Raw genomic sequence first — 19,873 nt, forward strand, 5'->3', positions numbered from 1 at the left:
GAGCGGGCATGACATGACGTCAATAACTACTACTCTATAGACATACGAAAATAAAAAAAGTTTTATGTATGTAAAAAGTATTTGTGTATGAATGAAACTTGTTTTGGAGAATAAAAACTGTAATTCTAAATAAGCAATGGAACTGTGAACCCAAATGATGGACCACATAATAAGCCAGTGTGGTCTCCGTCTCTTTAATGGAGGAATAACAGGACTTGCATAAGCTTTTTCCTGAAGCCCTTTCGTTGCCAGCAGACCTGAACATTGACATTTAGCTCTCCAAAAGTGGCACATGCAAGAAAACAAACAGAAAAATGTATTTAATTGTAGTTAACATTTATTTCGTGCCTTTTTTCAGTTTTCAGTCTCATTGATTTGGTATAGCCCTGTGAGGCATGTGGCTCTTGACTTTGAGGTGCACCCGCAACAAACAAAAACATGAACAAACAACACCTTAAAGTGACGACGCGCACAGAAACATCCAGGAAAAACAGCAAAATCTTCCAGAAAAAACACCGTATATCAACGCTGCGGCATGGATGAAGTGGAGGCAAGTAACCGGAGTCCTCTGATCGGAAAATGCCGGATAGGCTGAAGGGAAAAATTTACAAGACCATCGTCCGACCGGTGGCACTCTATGGATCCGAGTGCTGGCCAGCCACAACTGTACACGAACAAGCTCTCCACACCATGGAGATGAGGATGCTCAGATGGAGCCTCGGACTCACTCGATGGGATCGTGTCATGAACGAAGACGTTCGGAAGCGACTTGGTGTGGCCCCCATTGCGGACAAGATGCTTGAGGCAAGGCTTCGGTGGTACGGCCATGTGATGCGAAGTGGAGTCATCAGTGGCCAAGACTGCCATGCGTATTGAGCTAGAGGGCCGCCGTCCACGCGGACGTCCGAAGAAGCGATGGATGGATCGAATAAAGGAAGACGTGAAGACGGTCAACGCATGCCCTGAAGATGCCCTGGACTGAGCCAAATGGAGAAGACAATGCCGAAAAGCAGACCCTGCGCCACAGCGGGAACAACACTAGGAAGAAGATCAACGCTGTGTGCAAAAATTACAGTGGGATGTAAGTCAAACAATAACAACCATAACACAATTTAGATTAAAGTTATCAAGCTAACTCTACTTCAAACAAACATGGCTTAACCATACATTTAAAAAATCACCAACATAAAGCTATAAAAACAATGTAACAGTGATCATAGGAACTGTGATTCAAATTTAAGAATAAACGATATACATAACATATACGACCAAATTTGCAGCCATAGCTGGCAGCATGAGTCACTCCATAACAGCAGGAGTATCAGCAGGAGTATCAACATTTTTCAATGTACCTTTAAAGATCAGCACACTATAATCAAAACTCAAGGTCATACTTGTATGATATGCCTTTGTCTTTTATTGAATCCGATGAGTCAGTATATGGTTAATGGTAGAAAAACATGTACAGGTAGTCCTCGACTTACGATGGAGATGCGTTACGACGACCCCATCGCAAGTCGAAAATAACGTAAGTCGAAAATGGCCTAGCCTATCCAGGAGTCTTAAAAAAGGGTGATAATTTAGCAAAACAGAGCAATTTACAGTACCGTACTGTATAAACTATATACTGTATGTATTTATTAATTACAATACTGTATTGCACAGTACAATTTAAAGTAAAAAACAAGGTAAATTATTAGCCTACCTATATGAACTGCAATTTCATTCCTATCTGCTAGAAAAACTTTTAACATGCATTGAACGTATGTATCGTATCATGGTAAATCTAAAATGAAATCGCTAAAGCTACGTATCATACATGTGAAGTACCGTTGATGACTCTTGGACACCGTTGTTGAGGCACACGTATTTATTCCGTACAAGTAGTCACAACTGTGGACATATAATACTAGAGGGGGTATCGGCCCCCTCACCCGGATAGCTGGGGATACTCTGCTAGCTACCCCTAACCTACCTCCTGGTCCTCCACTAACGGGCTGGGGGAGGCTATCTGGCCCGACACTGGTCAGTCGGGCTACGGTACCCGGAGTCCCAGAGTACTAACTCTGGTTCACGGGACCACGCCGCTGGCTCGGTCCTGCGCGGCCCTGACAAGGGCGGTGTCCCAGGGGAGTCCAGGGCTCTAGCTAGCCGATCTTCCGTCTTCCCTCCTTTTGCTATAACACTGCCCCGAGCTCTCCGGCTCATCGCCATTTATACCCCCCGGAGGATCACAACTCCGGGCAACCCCCCAGGCTGCCCGGTGCGGACGTCGTTGCGGGCACCTCTCCGTGGACTCACGGAGCCCCGCCCACTGTGTTTGTTTCCCGTGTGATCCTATGCATACAGCCCTACACATACAGCCCCTCCGTAACAGCCCTACATCACCCCCCCCTGTACAGCTCGCAGCCGTCCCGGCTGCAACAATTCCAATAAAGGTTTATTTACCCCTTGACCCCCGCGTGTGCCTCAAAATTTTTTTAAACCATAACGTGAAGAGAACAACAACAAGAACCAGAAAACCCCGAAGGGAAAATAACCCGACGCACCCCCCCCCGAATAAATACGAATTCCGTAAAAGCAATGTATATACAAATCGCAAGGAACCCCCAGCACACACACAACACAACACAATGTGCCAGGAGCACACCACCGACGCAGCGCACAGTAACCATACACGTGAAGAAAAAAAAAATTCTTCTATTTGTGCATCACAAGAGTCTGCGCATTCTTGCGCGCGTCCTTGCCGCAGGCCCGTCACACGGGGCAACCCCGGATGGCGGACCATCCGGTGGCAGCTGTCCACTTTGAAGTGAGTCTGTGCTTGATGTCGCGAGACCCTCGGCATCCCCCGTAGGGGTTGTTGGGCGTGAGCCCGTCATTCCTGGTGCACCTGGGGGCGGGACAGTCGGCAACACGTCAGGCGAGAGCAGCAGAGACGGACCCTTTGAGTCGGCCGACCCCCCACATGTTTGGCCACGCGTGTGTGGAGTGGGGCCTCGCACCGCAACGAATGGTTTCAGTCTAGAGGGGTGCACAAACCACTGGCGCTTCCCCCATTTGATGCGAACGCACTGAGGCCGCAAAACCTCGACCACCTCGACGGGGCCCCGTCCACGGCCGCACCAGTTTTGAAGAGGTCGCGAGTGGTACCTGGGGACGGTGCAGCCATGCCCTGTCCCCCGGCTTCCACTGTAGCACGTGCGCGCGACCCAGTCTGAGGCGCTCATTCGCTTTCTGACGCCTGTCGGAATTTAGCATGGCAGCATCCCGTGCCTCAGTCAATTTCGCAAGGTTAAATTTAACATGGTCGGCCAATTTAGTTTTACCCAGCGGCGCGGGGATTTGCAGCTGTGCCCGAACAGGTGGGTCAGGTTCGCGGCCATACATGAGGAAGAAGGGTGAAAATCCCGTCGCAGCATGGGGGGCCAATCTGTATGCTGCCAGGACCCCTTGAATTTGCAAGTCCCAATCGGTCTGTGAGTCCGAAACCTGCTGCGACAACATAGATGTGATGGTTCGATGCAGATGCTTGACCATCCCGTCAGTTTGCGGGTGATAGGGAGAGGTACGAATTTTTTTCGTTCCCAGGAGCTCACAGACCTGTTGGAGGAGTTTGCCGGAAAATTTTTTTCCCTGGTCGGTCAGCAGCCGCTCCGGAGCACCTTTGTCCATGACGTAACCTTGGACAAAGGCCTCCACGATGGCTGCTGCCGACTGGTTGGCCAGGGGCCAGGCCATAGGCCAGCGCGTAAAGTATTCCACCCCGGTCAACAAATATCTATTGCCCCTAGGGGTGGCGGGGAATGGGCCCAGAATATCCAGCGCGACAAGTTCGTTCACTCTGGAGACTCTGATAGACTGCAAAGGCGGGTTTGACTCCCGTGCTGGTGGTTTTCGCTGCGCACACCGAGGGCATGATGCCAACAGATCTGTGACATCCCTCGTCATGCCTGGCCAAAAAAAATCAAGCTGGAGCAAGGCGAGGGTCTTTTGGGTACCCAGGTGGAGGAGGCGCTCATGAGCAGCCCACACCACCCTACCCCGTAACCCAGAAGGGACCACCAGCCGGTGTCGATGAGATTTCCCGTCCCAATGCATCAGCAACCCCGCGTGCATTTCCCATGCGTCGGCATCACCCGTCCCCCGCCCCGCCTCCTCGGCGCGACGACGCAACTCGAGGAGGGAGGTATCCTCCATCTGGAGGCGCCCCCATTCATTAACGGGCAAACCCAGCAGGGAATCTTTTCCCTGTTGTGCGATAGAATTTGGAACCACTGTTTTGTCGTCGGCGGCGGCCGCCAGGACCGGAACCGGCATGTCCCCTGCTGGCTTGCAACGTCCCGACCCCAGGAGGCATGCACATTCGGAGGTGGTTGGCATGCGTGACAGAGCGTCCGCGTTGGTGTGACGAACACCCTTACGGTAGGTGGTTTCGAAATCAAAATCCTGGAGGATCTCCAACCATCGGGACAATTGTCCCGATGGCTGTTGAACTCGCAGGGCGTACTGCAGTGTCGCATGATCCGTGCGGACGGTGAAATGCCGACCGTACAGATATGGGCGATACTGTTGGATGAAATAGACAATTGCCAACAGTTCCCTACGGGTGACACAATATCTTTGCTCCGCTGGAGACAACACCCGACTGCCGTACGCAACCACCCGTTCCACGCCGTCAACCACCTGGGAAAGCACGCCCCCAATACCCGTGTTGCTCGCATCGGTGTCGAGCAAAAACGGTTTCGAAAAATCGGGGTAAATCAAGGGAGGAGCTTTTACCAGGGCGTCCCGAAGGGAGCAGAAAGCAGCCTCCTCCTCCTGACCCCAGTGGAACCGAACCCCTTTTGATGTTGAAGTGTGTAGGGGTTTGGCAATCGTCGCAAAATCAGCGACGAACCGTCGGTAATACGACGCGAAGCCAATGAAACTCCTGACCTCTCCCACCGAGGTGGGAGTCGGCCAGGAGCTGACACACTGCGTTTTGGCGGGATCGGTAGCAATACCTGAGCGCCCCACGATGTGCCCCAAATAACGCACCGAATCGCGTAACAAATGACATTTTTGGGGTTTGAATTTCAAATTAGCAGCCCGCATCTTTAGGAAAACCGCCCGCAACCTCTGGAGATGTTCGTCAAAAGTTTTACTAAAGACGATAACGTCATCCAAATAAATCAGGCACGACTTCCATTGCAATCCAGCCAAAACAATTCCATCAAACGCTGGAAAGTTGCCGGCGCTGAGTGTAAGCCCATCGGCAACCGGTTGAATTGGAACAGGCTGTGCGGTGTACGGAAAGCAGTTTTAGGCTTTGAATCATCGTCCAGAGGAAGCTGCCAGAATCCCGAAAGTAAATCCAGTGTGGAGAAGAATCGCGCTCCCGCCAAGGCGTCCAGCGATTCGTCCATCCGTGGGAGCGGGTATGCGTCGGCAACCGAAATTTTGTTACGGTGCCGAAAATCAACGCAAAACCGCAACGAGCCGTCCTGCTTTTTAACCAAGACGATCGGCGCTCCCCAAGGGCTGGTGGAAGGAGAAATGATGTCGGCGGCTAACATGTCATCAATAGCCGATTTGACATGGTCCTTTTCGGCGGGACTTAACCGAAACGGATTCTGGCGTATTGGCGTGCTGTCACCCGTGTCAATATGGTGACGCAGCAGATGAGTGCAACCCAAATCGTATTTGTTCCGACTGAAAACGTCGGAAAATTCCCGCAGTAGCGTTCTAAGCTGTTGGCGCTCTGAATTTGACAGGTCCGTCGATCCCGCACAAAGTGCATCGAGCCACCCTTCATCGCTGTCCGAATGTGGGTGCGGCCGGAGAGCAGTGCCGACGTGATTCGCAACAGGTTCCTCGCAGGGCACCGGCGTCGCGTGAGCAAGCACCGTCCCTTGAGGAACTACCACTGTCTGCGACCCCACATTGAGGACCGCGATGAAAGGGTCCCCGTCCCCTCTTACGACGGTCAGGGCCGGAATCAAATGAGGTCCACTAACCCCGGCCCTAGATGGTCCCAGCAGAATTCCCTGGTCCCCAATGCCCTCAGCGAAGGGCCGACGAAGTTTTAGAGGCACCAACATTTGAGCTCCCGGCGGCACACGAACTGTTTTAACGACGAACGCTGGTACAGTTACGAACGCCGTCCGAGCCGCAGTAGGGGAAGGCAGGAACGCCAAGCGTCGTCCCGACGGGAGCTCAATGCATCCCTGGTCTATTAAAATACGAATCGTCATTTTGCCCAAGAAGTCCGTCCCCAGCAGGCACGGAACCGCCAGCGAGGAGGAAACAAAAATCGGGCCCGACAATTTGATATCCCCGATACAAATTTGCGCTCAAATCTGTCCAATGATGCCAAGAGAGCCCCCGTTAGCAGCATAGAATGGGACGTTAACCGGCAGTAAAGGACGGCTCTGGACAGGTATAATATTGTAAATTAGTTCGGAAATGATGGTCGCCGATGCCCCCGTATCGACCAGGATGCGCACCTCAACCCCGTCAATGTGTCCCACCACGGCCGACAACCCCGACGACGCGGCCACAACGCGATGGGCTAACACGGACCACTGCCTGGGTTCGATTTGAGTCCCCATAGTGGTGCGTGTTGGCCTGTCGCAGCGCAATGTCAGCCCCCCGTTCGTTGCGGTGTGTGAGTGTGTGACGGGTGTGTGCTTAGGCCAAACATGAGGGGTGCCGCGACTCGCCGGATTATGTTGATGGAGCTTGGGAGGAGGAGGGCCGGCGTCCTGTCGAGGCGTCGTCCCGCGCTGCCGAGGAGAGCGGCACCCCGAGGCGACATGGCCTCGGACGCCGCAGTTGAAGCAACGCGGGAGCGCCGGCGGCGATGACGGACGGTCGAAGCGGCTCGACCCATCCCGGCCCGACCGTGCTCCCGTCCCCTGCTGCCGTCGACGGTCGACGGCGTAAACCTCCTCCGCCGGGAGGGTGGCTGCAGCCACCGCACGCCCGGCCGCTGCCCTGCTGGCTTTCCGTCGCTGTGACAGCAGGTTGGCGTGGAGGAGCCGCGCAGCCTGGAGGGAACTCATCTCCGTGTCCTCCTGTGCAACGACGGCGATGTCCAGGTCGTCTGCCAGCAGGAGGATTTTTTCTGTGACCATTGCGTCCACGCCGTCGTCGTCCATTCGAGGGAAGGCCGTCTTCGCCAGTGCCAGGAGACTCGTCCTGTACGCCAGGGGCGACTCCTTTGCACCCCGCTGGCGATCGTAAAACTGCTCCCGGCCAGCAACTGCAGCGCAATCTGTAGTGTGGAGCGCTTCTCCCTTGGCGCCGATGTGAGGGCGGCGAGTGCGTCGCCGTCGAGGAGCGCCGGCAGCGCGCAGAGAGCTTCAGCGTCCGACCACTGTGCCATTTCTTGGTGGGCGAGGAAGCGTCGCTGGAAGCCGCCCCAGTCGCCCTCCGCGCCAACAAACTCTTCGAGCGGAGGCAGCCGTTGGTGCAGCGCAGCGGTCGTCGTGGAAGCTCGCAGGCTGCTGTCCCCGTAACTCGGCTGCGCTTCGGCGCGAACGGCAGATGGTATCGCCTGTCGCAGCCGTGATGACGCTCCCTCCGCTGGCGATGACGCGGCAGCCCCAGCCAGGCCGATGTTGGACCCGAGGTTCAGGCCGGCCACGCCCTCAGCAGCCGCTGCGGCGATGGCGGGAGATTCAAAGTTTGAATCCGTTGAGATGGCGGGAAGGCGCATCGGACGTCGGTTCTCCTCGCCCGTGGTGGTCCACCAGCCCCCAGCCGCGTGATGTGTTCTAGTGTGGCGGCAGCGGCGTAAAGCAGCTCCGCCAGCCTCGCGTGAGCCAGCCTCAGCCCTTCTGATGGCGGCTCCTCTTCATCCTGATGCCCCGGTAAGAATGCGTCCGGCCCCGGCTGCACGATGTCTTGTTGAGCCGTCTCGGGCTCGACAATTTCAGCGGTGTCCTCCACCTGCGGTACTCCGGCTCGAGCTGTCCGGCGCGTGTCCATGTTCGTAGTTGTTCTGACACCAGATGAAGTTCCGTTGATGACTCTTGGACACCGTTGTTGAGGCACACGTATTTATTCCGTACAAGTAGTCACAACTGTGGACATACAATACTAGAGGGGGTATCGGCCCCCTCACCCGGATAGCTGGGGATACTCTGCTAGCTACCCCTAACCTACCTCCTGGTCCTCCACTAACGGGCTGGGGGAGGCTATCTGGCCCGACACTGGTCAGTCGGGCTACGGTACCCGGAGTCCCAGAGTACTAACTCTGGTTCACGGGACCACGCCGCTGGCTCGGTCCTGCGCGGCCCTGACAAGGGCGGCGTCCCAGGGGAGTCCAGGGCTCTAGCTAGCCGATCTTCCGTCTTCCCTCCTTTTGCTATAACACTGCCGCTTTTTGCTGACCCGCACCCCCCTATCAAAGAACCTCTTTGTAAACAATGTTTTTGGTCTTGCCTGCTGGCGCAAAGTAATGCAAATATTTTTCTTTGCCTACGCAAGAGCATCGCAACATAAAGTTGGCCCTGAGAAAAGCACTGAGTTGCCAAATTCAGTCTCACCACTTTTAAAGATTGTCCTTGCACCTTGTTAATAGACATTCAAAAGCTTAGCTGGATGAGGAATTGAAGCCGCTTAAATTCAAAGACTGTGTCATTTGGGATTATAGGTATGTGAGGGATAAAGATGTCCTCACCTTTAGAATTGCCTGTAACTTTTGAATGTAATTCTTTCACAATTAACCTTGTGCCATTGCATAGTCTAGGTGGCTCCAAGTTTCTCAATAGCAAGACAGGTGCCCCGATTTTTAGCAGCAAGTTGTGCGGTGGAACACCCGGGAGCTGCAGAGAATTCAACTGGATAGTGAACAATTTGATCATGGTCCAACACTGAGTCAATAGATTTGTAGGACTTGCTCTCTCCAGATAATATCTGCAACAACATGGAATTTATTCTGTGAACAGCATCATTTTTTGGAGCCAAAATGGCCCTCCCCTGTAGCGAGATAACATCTTGAAAGTGCTGTTGCATGTTTGGGTACACTTTTTCCTCCAGTTCCTCTTCCGAAGTGGAAAGGATGCCTTTAGACATGGTGATAAGTCCATCTGTGCTGTCAGCAAGAATTCTGCCATTTCCAATATCAAGAAGAGCTTCAGCAAATTTTCCTGCCTCTTGGTCTCCATAGAGATATACACGCATGTTTGTAGTTAGTCTCAGTTTCATTACATGCCTCCAGAGGAATGAAGACTTGATACAGGCATTTAAACTCATCAGCTTTGGTTCCCCGAAGTACTACAGGTAAGGTTTGTCTGAAGTCACCGGCCATGAGAAAAGTTACACCACCGATAATCCTGGAATTGTCACTGAGGTCCTGCAAAGTTGCGTTGACAGCCTCAAATGCTCCCTTGTGGGACATGGTGCATTCATCTCACACTATTAATTCACAATTAACCAGGACTTGGGTTTTCTTGTCGGGATAGATCTAATGGAAGCTTGAATGTGGAATGGGCAGTTCTTCTTTCAGTAAGCAGAGTTGCTGCAATCCCTGATGATGCCACAGCCAGAGCAATTTTCTACCTCTTGCGAACCTTAGCCAGGAGCAGGTTGAAAACAAAGGTCTTCCCAGTACCATCAGGTGCATCAAGGAAAAATATGCCTCCATTTTTAGACTCAATGTCTTCCAAGATTTTAGTGTAGGCTTCTCTTTGTGCATCAATCAGCTTTGGTTCATTTTCCTCAATACATTTAATAAGCTCTAAACCATCATAGGATGTTTCACGTAGGATCTTTTGGGCAAGGGCATGCAGGTTTTTTCCTGGAGGGTGTTGGTAGTCCGATAGACCGGAGGTCTTTCCCAATGTAATAAAGGGACTCCGTCACACAATGCTGATCTCTGTCGGTCCTTTATTTGTGTTCGTCGTCCGCTCACCCCGCTGGCCTCCTCCTCGGTCCAGCGTCGTCTCTCCTTGCGCCCCGCGCACTCTGCAGCTACCCTGCTGCTCCGTGCAACCTCGCACGCCCTGTGCTAGCCTCCGCTAGCTCTGTAGCTACTCTGCTGCTCCGTGCAACCTCGCACGCCATGTGCACTCCGCGCACTCTGCTCTCTCCTCACCCCGCTGGCTAGCGCCATCCGATGAGCCCCTCAGCCACCAGGCTGAGGCACGGCGGCCACCCAATGTGGTCTCCCTTCACTCCCTCGACTGCTCCAGATGTTTTCCTGTTTCCTTCCTATAACCTCTCCCCCACGTGACCCTGACTCCTCCCTCTCCCACGTGACCCTGACTCCTCCCTCGCGGATCGTCACATCCGGCCTGCCCATTTACGCTCGCATTACACCAGCAATGGAGTGAAGTTTATTCTCCAGGAGGATTAGGGTCTGGTTAAAGATGTCATAAAAGTGCACATCGATGTTTGGATTTTCTTGTTGAGCTTTGTGGAGGATGTCCTCACTCATGACCTATTTGTATTTTTCCCAAAGTCCCATGGGGTTTGAAGGGCTGCAAACTTGAATAATAATGCAGAAGAGCATTCTGAGTTTAGAAGGGGACTCACTAACAGAAGCCTCTGTCATAGCTTTATCAAGATGCTGGTCATCCTCAAGTATTCCACGAAGACTGCAAGCTTCCCAGTATGTTTCGCACACAAACCCTTGTACAGTTTTTAGGTCATGGAAAGATTTGGGCCCTTTCACAACATGGAGGAGCATTCTCAGAAAGTAGCACTCCTGATAGTTGGGATGAACTGTGTAGACTCTTCCCAAAGCATCAGATGCGCCGTCACCAGCACGCTGCTTCCATTTGTTTTGCGCAGTCCATGTATAGTAGGAGGGAACCTCATGGTAGAGCAGGTTAGCAGCAAATGGGTCACTTTGGCACAAACCAAAAAATGCCATGAGGGTTGTATCGTGTGGAGCCAGGGCTTGTTGGGCCTTTCTTTCGTTGAAGTAGATGCGTTGACCATTTTCTAGGTGGACTGCCAAATGGGCGACTGTGGTGTAACGTTCATGGATGGCAAAGCCTAAAATTTCCAAATGGCCTCATTGCTGCTGATGTATCTTCCTTTTATAAAAAGGTCAAGTTCATCCACACTTTGGCCCTCTATTTGTAAGGCAAACGCAGCCATGTCAGAGCCTTTGTTGATGTATTTGCAAACATTTTATGGCTTTCACAGAATTGTAGAATTCAACGTTAATGTGTGCCTCGAAGATCTTGCACAGAGGGCAGTACGGAATGATCCGCTGTTTGTCAATCTTCATTTGAAAGTTTGTGCCAGGTCTGAATGTAGTTTCAGTATTTCTGCGACGATATAGAGGATAGCCATCATTGCCTGCCTGAGTATCTTTGAGGAAGTGTCTGGGATATTTTTAGACGGAGGTGAGGTCAAGGGCTTTCGCCATTTATTAAAGGGCTTTCACCGTTTATTAAAGGGCTACACAAGACACGGGAGGTGTGAACCACTTCCCAGGAGTTAGGGGTCCCGGGCTAGGTCCCACTGGGTCCCAACACAGCCGGCTGCCTTGTGCCGTCTCCTCTGCGCCGGCCGTGGGATCATCCAACACGGCCGACCGAGGAGCACAGCACAGCGCCAGGGCTGGACGTGGCTATCTCCACTATCCCTACCCTGTTGACCCTGGCTCCCCATTCACCCTCTCTCGACCCTTGACTCCAGCATCGACCCTGCTTACGTCACGGGGTCCCCTTTTTAACCTCGAGGAGCTGTGTCGCCGCGTGCACTGTCCAGCGCGTGACCCCACATCCCGTGACGCCATCGCACCGGACAGCGCACACGACGCCACTACTCTACTCTACATCACCCCCCCCCCCCCCCCCCCCCGTGAAAAAAAAACAGCCGACCCGGCTGCAATCACCCCGCAAGCGGGGCCCCACACCGAAGACCGAACAATCAAAAGTGCGTGTGCCTGAAGGTAAAACCGGCTGCTAGACAACTCAACCTTAGGGCAGCACAGCCCCTCAGGCATAACAGCAACAATAACCACAACAAAACAAATAGAGCCCAAAGGCCTCATCCGCCGGATAGCGCCAAACAGGCGCCAGGGGCTGAGCCCGCTGAATGGCCACCAGGGCCGTCACCGAAGCCGCATCCCCCTCGAGCGGGTATGCGCTGCTGGCCCGCCCCCCCGAGCGGCGTCCGCCACCAGTGCAGGTGGCCCATCAGTGGGCAACAGGCCCACCGCCGTGGCCTCCGGTGACCGGGGGTCTCTGTCGGGCTCACTCGGGAGGGGCCTGGGGGCACACATACAGGCCGGACGTCACCTCCGTCAACGAGACCCGGCCGGTCAGGCACGCCGGACGCATCATCAGCCGGCCGCTCCGGAATTGGGGGTGGATCCTCCAGGGTAGATGGAACATAACGTTTGAGCCGGGACGGGTGCACTATCCACCGCCGGCGACCGAACCGAATCCGGACGCATTGCGGCTGGCGGATCTCCACAACCTCCACGGGGCCCTGCCAAGGGCGATGCAATTTGGCCGATGTGCCAACGGGGACCTGGGGACAATGCAGCCACGCTTTTTGGCCCGCTACCCATGGGAGGCCAGCTGCCTGATGTTTGGGCAGCCGCTCATTAGCCGCCTGCCGGCTGGCGGAAATTCTCGGCAGCGGCCTGTCGCGCCTCGCGCAGCCGATCAAGCGGGACCTTCAAAGGGGTTGGCACCGCCGACCCCTTCCTGGAGGAGCTAACGTCCATCTGGACGTGCACCGGGGGCTCCGGTTCCCTACCGTACATTAAATAGATGGGCGAAAATCCCGTGGAGGCATGAGGGGCCAACCGATATGCCGCCAAGACCCCCGGGACCAACAGGTCCCAGTCTGACTGGGACGTGTTCACCTAGTGGCATAGCATGGACGTAAGGGTGCGGTTCAAGTGCTCTACTATCCCGTCTGAGTGGGGGTGGTAGGGCGAGGTGCGGATTTTCTTGGTGCCAAGGAGGTCACACACATTCTCGTCACACAACGTGGCGATCCACGATGCGTCGGGGTCCCCCGTGCGCATCACGCCCGCCACGACCCCTCCACCCGGGGCAGTGCTCTCGGGTGGAGGAGCCGGGTTCGCGTGAGCCAGGACGGCGCCAGCCGGGACTACGACCGGCACGGGCCCCGAATTAAGGACCTGCAAAAAAAGGTTCTGGCCCCCCGACACGGCTGTCAAGGTGCCCACTAACCCCTTCGTCCTTGAAAAGTAGCTCGACGGGGACAGGAGGATACTCGTGGAGCCCATTTCGAGCGGTCTGCGCAACCTAAGGGGTAGCAGGATTTGTGACGCCGGCGGTACGGTCACCGGCGCTTTATTCAAGGCCCGTACACTGGCGACCAAGGGAGACAGGACGGTAGGCGATTTTAGGAATTGCAGCCGCCTCCCTGACGGCATTTCCACACAGCCCTGGTCAACGAGAATTCGGATGGGCATCCTAGACAAAAAGTTGGTCCCCAAGAGGCATGGCACTGCCAAAGTCCTGGAGACCAAAATAGGCCCGGCCAACTCAATCTCGTCAACCCGAACCGACACTACAATGTAGCCCAAGATGCCCAAACTGCCGCCATTCGCGGCGACACAAGCCCCGCAAACCGGCCTTAACGGACCAACGCTGCGGGGTAGCAGCCCGAAAATGGCCTCAGAAATAATGGTGGCCGACGCCCCCGGATCCACCAGGAGGCGAACGTGCACCCCTTGCACGTATCCCGCCACCGCTGAGGAGCCGGCAGCTGCCGCCACCATCCGATGTGCAAGCGCATCCCAGTGGCGAGTCTGTCTGGGCCATTGAGTGGGTGACGACGATGGTGCACCCGACCCTTCGAGGACAACCTCATGACGATGGGCCCTAGCCCCGCTAGATGCATGAGGTGAAGGGAGCGGCCGCGCAGGTGATGCGTCGCGACTCGCCTGGGGCTCCGGACCCGATGCCGACAAGGGTCCGGGAGAAGGTAGAGCCCTCTTTCCGAAGGCCCCCGGGGCATTTCGGCAGCCCCGCTCAATGTGGCACTGCTGACCACAGCGGAAGCGAGCAGCGGAAGGCCAGCGGTAGTTCCCCCTCCTCCCGCCGCCGCAGTGAAAACTTTAGCTGCACGCAGGACGGTGGCTCAAAAACGTTGGCCATTTGGATATAGGCTGCCGGGAGCGTAGCCCGATTGGCCGGATGGATGGACTTGAAGGCCTGCAGAGCCCTCTCGTCCAAGCAGGTCGGAAGCGCCGGCAAGGCCTCCTCCATGGACCAGCCGACCGACATGTATGCCGCGTCGAACCGGTCCTGGAAGGCCGACCAGTCCGCCCCCTTTCGCGACAAACGGCGCGACGTGAGGTATCCGGTGCAGCCATTGGCCTCGCGGCGCCGCGAGGTATGGAAGCCCAGCGGCACCCACGGGCCACCCGGCGGACGCGACGTGGTGCGGCGGTGGCAGCGTTGCGGCACCCGTGGGCCACGCCGGAGATGTGGCAAGCGGCGGGTGTGTTGCGGCATCCCCTGCCACGCCGGAGACGGAGCAAGTAGTGGCCGCGTTGTGGCACCCGCGGACCACGCCGAAGATGCGGAAAGGTGCGGTGGTACTGCGGCCCCCGCGGGCCACGCCGCGGACGCGGCGAGGTGCGGGGACGCAACACCACCCCACCCTGTAGATGCGTCGGCGTGCGTGGCCACGGCGGCCCCCGCGGGCCACGCCCTGGGTGCGGCGAAGTGCGGCAGCGTTGCGGCCCCCATGGGCCACGCCGTAGGCGCAGCGAGGTGTGAAGGCGCCTCCGCTTTCGCGACCCACTTGTCAGCGGCGGCGTACAAAGCCGTCTCGTCATCCGCGACCACGGCGTTGCAGCCTCCACGGACCATGCCGAAGACGTGACGGTATAATTCGGGCCTGCAGCGGCCCCCGCGGCCCACCCCGCCGGCGCAGCGAGGTGCGGAGCAGTGGCCGTAGCTGCGGCAACTTCCCGCGACGCGGCGAGGGGTGGAGCAGCCGCGGCAACCTCCCACGACGCGGCGAGGGGCGGCGGCATTGCGGCCTCCCCGGGCCACACCGTAGTCGCAGCGGTGTAACACGGAGCTGCGGCAGCATCCACAACAAGGGACGCAGGCACGGCGAGGTGCGGAGCCGTGGCATCTCCGGTGGCCGGCCCTGTGAGCACCTGCGGCCCATTCCGGCAGCACGGCGATGTACGGTGTAGTGGCGGCGGGCGCTGCCCACCCCGGCGGCCCGGCGAGGACGGCACTCGCGTACTTACCTGGGGCCCCCCCGGCGGGCGCAGCTTGATGTGGAGCCGCGTCGTCGCCGGCGGCTGGCCCCGCAGGCGCGGCATGCCGAGAAACCCCGGCCGCGCCGGCGGAGAGACGCGGCGTCGCGATCGCCATGGCAGCCATGGCGCCGACTTGCGGCGTCGCAGCAACAATGGCCGACGCCTGCCCCGTCGCAGCCCTAGCAGCGGCCACATACGGCTCCCGAGCCAACATGGCCGCCGCGGACTGCGTCGCAGCCAACATGGCGGCCATTTCCGGCGGGGCGGCCGCCGGAAAAATGGCGCCGATTTCAACAATGGCGGTTGACGGTTGCTCCCGTCCCGAGTGCGACGAAGGAAAACCTCACTCCCGTCACCACATAGCAAGTTCGTAACTGGCCTGGCTTATCTGTCTCCTGTGATCTTTATTTCCAAATGATAATCAGAGGAGCATTCGTGCATCTGTAATTATGAGCAGATGCACACCAATCAAGGGCAATTCACATGACCGCACTGCCCAACCACTGGACTGACGGTATAGAGTGCAAATATCCTAGAACCATGATGGAAACAATTTACGTCTTAAATGATAAAAATCGTGTTTAAATATGAAACTCTTAACTCTGAAAATTTTTCCTATCATTTAACAATCATCAAAAAACAACATTGTTTAATCCCTGTCAGGTAATATGAAAATAGTAATAATAAAAATAAATATAAAGTAATAGTTATCTATGTTTTAAAGGAGCTGTAAATATGTGTGTTGCCTTTAGTGTCCACCTGAATTCTCTAATGATAAGACCTGCTTATCAGATGCAATAGACATTCAACATATAACATCTGAAAGATGCATTTTTTTACAAACGTCTTAAAGCTGTGTAGTGTCGTAAATGACGGACTAATAAACTTCTTTGATGCACACACTGTTTATTGTCTCTTAATACACAGTCCGTAACACCCAAGAGGTATACGGTCCCCTTACCCGTTATCCTGAGGAGGTACAGCCTCTGGACCTTACACAGCTCAACACTTACACTTATCTCCTATCCTAAGAAGGTACAGCCTCCGGACTTGGCAGGCTATCTAAATCTACCTGCTATCCTAGCGTCCGGCTGGGACCTAGGGGAGGCACACTGACCCACCGCTGGCCTGGTGGGTCCCCGACCTCTGGTCGCTCAGGACCTTCGCCCTTACAAAAGCGGGAAGGCTGGGAACCAGGGTCCTATCCAGGACCTATCTCCCCTGACCACTGGTTACAGTGAGCCTCAGCCCTGACAAGGGCTGGAAGGCTTGGTCCAGGGTCCTAGCTGTCTTCAGCCGGCTTGAGTCTTTGTGTAGGCAGAACTGCCCAGAGCTCTCAGCGCTCTGGCTTTTATACTGGTTCGTGGCTGGGCTTGTCCAATCCCAGGCCACCTGGTGGAACCCTCTGATTGGTCCTTTCAATCTGGCGTTTGGATCCTACCTTACCCCATTTGACCCTGACCGTTTACCGAGCGGGAAAACCCGTGTTTACGATCCACTCTCTCACAGCTCGCCGAATAGCGAGTAGTTATCACCACTACAGCTGTAACATTTAGCAAAACTATCTTATAGAAACATGTAGAGCAGGGGTCTCAAACTCAAATTACCTGGGGGCCGCTGGAGGCAGTATCTGGGTGAGGCTGGGCCGCATCAGGTATTCCACAAAAAAAACTTTGCTAAAAAAATCCAAACTTCTCAAATGTCATTACTAACAGTTATTTAACTGCAATGGGTTATTCTGAACATGAATAGAATATTGAAGAACATGAACGGTTCTTCTGAACATGGCTTCTCTTGCCTACCTCTTGCTGCCAGAGACTTGGCAGCGCTTCCTCTCACATAGCTGAGCCACATTTGGCTTGAGGGAGGATGTAGTTGAGACCCTCAGTATGGCTTGAAGATGATCATCAGTAAGTCTGGACCTGTACTTGGACTTATTGAAGTTCAAGGTGGAGAAGAGCTTTTCACACAAATATGTGCTCCCAAAAAGGCGCATGGTCCGCTTGAACATTCGGGAAAGCTCAGGGAAGCTGGGGTTCAATTCTCGCAAAAATTGCCCAAGCTTGTCTTTTCCACTCACCTCCCTGAACTTGGCTTTGAGGTCAGAGTTGCACTGCAGGTCAATGAGCTCCATTTGAAGCACAGGAGGGGCATCTTGCACATCAAAGGAGAAGGGATAATCAAAAATGTGAAAAGTGGCTCTGTGCGTCTTGAAGTCTGCAAATCTGTGATCAAATTCCTCCTGTAGCCTCAAAATGGCATCAACATACTTCTCACCACTGAATGGTGTGCCTGCATTCAGGAGTGCCTTGCATGCTGGGAAATGGCAAAGGTTTGACTGAGAGAGCTGGGCTTTCCATAACACAAGTTTTGTGGAGAATGCTCTCACGTTGTCATAGGCAGCACTGACGAGCTGCCCCTGGCCTTGTAACTTCTTGTTCAGTACATTCAGCTCATGCGTGATGTCAACAAGAAAAGCTAAGTCCATGAGCCATTTGGGATCACTTAGCACAGGAACAGCCATCCCATTCTTCTCCATGAAGGCTTTCACTTCTGCTCTCAACTCAAAAAATCTCTTCAAGACGTTTCCCCTGTTGAGCCAACGTACCTCGGTGAAGTAGAGCACATCCTCATATTCTGACTCCATTTCCTCTAAAAAAGTACGGAACATCCGGTGCTTTAAGCCCCTGGATCTGATTTGGTTGATGCATTTCACAACAACAGACATCACATTGTCAAACTTCAGGCATTTGCTGCAAAGGGCCTGCTGATGGATGATGCAGTGCAGAGCAATGGCCTCTTCCACACCCTCCTCTTCTAGTTTTCTTTGATCAAGTGCCACCAGTCCATTTTTCCTCCTTGTCATTGATGGCGCTCCGTCGGTTGTTATTCCAACAAACTTCTTCCATGGCAAACCGGCATTCACAATGGCATCACACAGCTGGCAAAATATCTCCTGAGCGGTGGTGTGGCCATGCATTGGAATTTCTGTGAGCAACTCCTCCATCACTTTAAAATTGTCATCAACACCACGGACATATATTGTGAGCTGGGCAGTGTCAGTGATGTCTGAACTCTCGTCAAGAGCGACTGAGTATGCATTGAAAAATTTGGCTTTCTCACGCAGTTGATCATAAATGTCACTTGACAGGTCAGAAATGCGCTCTGCCACGGTGTTAGCAGAAAGGCTGATGTTGCTAAACTGACCTTTCTTTTCCAGACAGACTATACTTGCAGCCTGTAAGATGCACTTTTTGATAAACTCGCCTTCTGTGAATGGCTTTCCTGCCTTAGCAATCATCTCACTAACCACGTAGCTTACTTAGACTGCTGCATCATTCTCTTTGGTTGCTTTCTTGAAGACATTTTGTTGCCTCAGTAGACATGTTTTAAGATTGGCAACCCGGTTGGCTCTCTCATCTCCCTGGTATTTTGCATACTCCTCAGCATGTCTAGTTGAGTAATGACGTTTGAGGTTGTATTCCTTGTGCACCGCAACTTTTTCTGTACAAATAAGACGTCGGGGTGCTCATGTGCTCAACAAAGAAATATTGCATCTCCCACTTTTCCTGAAATTGTCTGTGCTCGTCACCAACCTTTCTCTTCACTGCATTCTTTGAAAAAGACTGATTGGGGCTGTGTGACAAGATATATATTCATTCCACTTGCTGTCGCTCACGCAATAAAGTTTCAGTCAAGTGTTTAGCCAACCAGCGACGCATGGAGACGTAATTTCCGCAAATGCACGTCATTTCCGCTTTTTCCGGTAACAACAGGTGCGTAGATTATAGGGGGGGGGGGGGGGGTAATCCGTTCCCATCAGATTTCGTCCCTACACCTCAGTCACAGGCAGACACAGCTGTAGCGGCTGCTACTATACACGCTTCTCTGTTCAAAGCACAGGGATCTGAGCCGGGATGAGCTGTGGATCTGCGCTTTGACGCGCTCCGGTGCGTGTGTAAAGTATGAACTTGGCGGGAGACGACTTCACGGGTTGCATACCTCTTTATTAACGTCAACTTCTCTTTACACGGGTGGCTAAGTACAGCCTGACACACAAGGCTCCCTATCTTCTCTTTACACGGGTGGCTAAGTACAGCCTGACACACAGAGCTCCCTAGGCTACACCCTCACGGGCTCTTACGCCCGTAGCTCTCGGAACCCACCTAACCGGGGTATCCGTCTCGACTCTGGGTCCCACAGCCTCGTCCCACATGGACGTCAGACCACGGGTCCCACAGCCTCGCCTCCGAACCACACAGCGTCCTGGCCCTTATAAGGACCGCGGGACCAGGGGTTTCGGGGCCCTATCTCTTCAGCTTCGTCTTCGATCTTCAACTGGTTATCAACTCCCCGAGTGCTCCCTCGCGTCCTCCTTTATAGCCCTAAATGCGGACGTCGTTGAGAGCACCCACCCCAGTTGGCCAATCACTGCGTACTCCCTACGATCCTCTTTCCCACATGATGTCAGCGCGCACAACCACGCACCTCGCGCCGCCCCGTGATCCATCACTGTCGGCGTGTGTCAACACCACCCCTCTTGACGTAGCCACGCCCGGCGCGCTCATACGCACGCCGCCCCTTTTGTCAGCACGTACCACCACTACATCACCCCCTACCACATAGCTCGCAGCCGCTCCGGCTGCTAAAAAATTTTGCTTT

This window comes from Lethenteron reissneri, chromosome 51, assembly GCF_015708825.2.
Source record: "Lethenteron reissneri isolate LAM-NWPU_2019-01 chromosome 51, ASM1570882v1, whole genome shotgun sequence".
NCBI classification, from domain to species: domain Eukaryota; kingdom Metazoa; phylum Chordata; class Hyperoartia; order Petromyzontiformes; family Petromyzontidae; genus Lethenteron; species Lethenteron reissneri.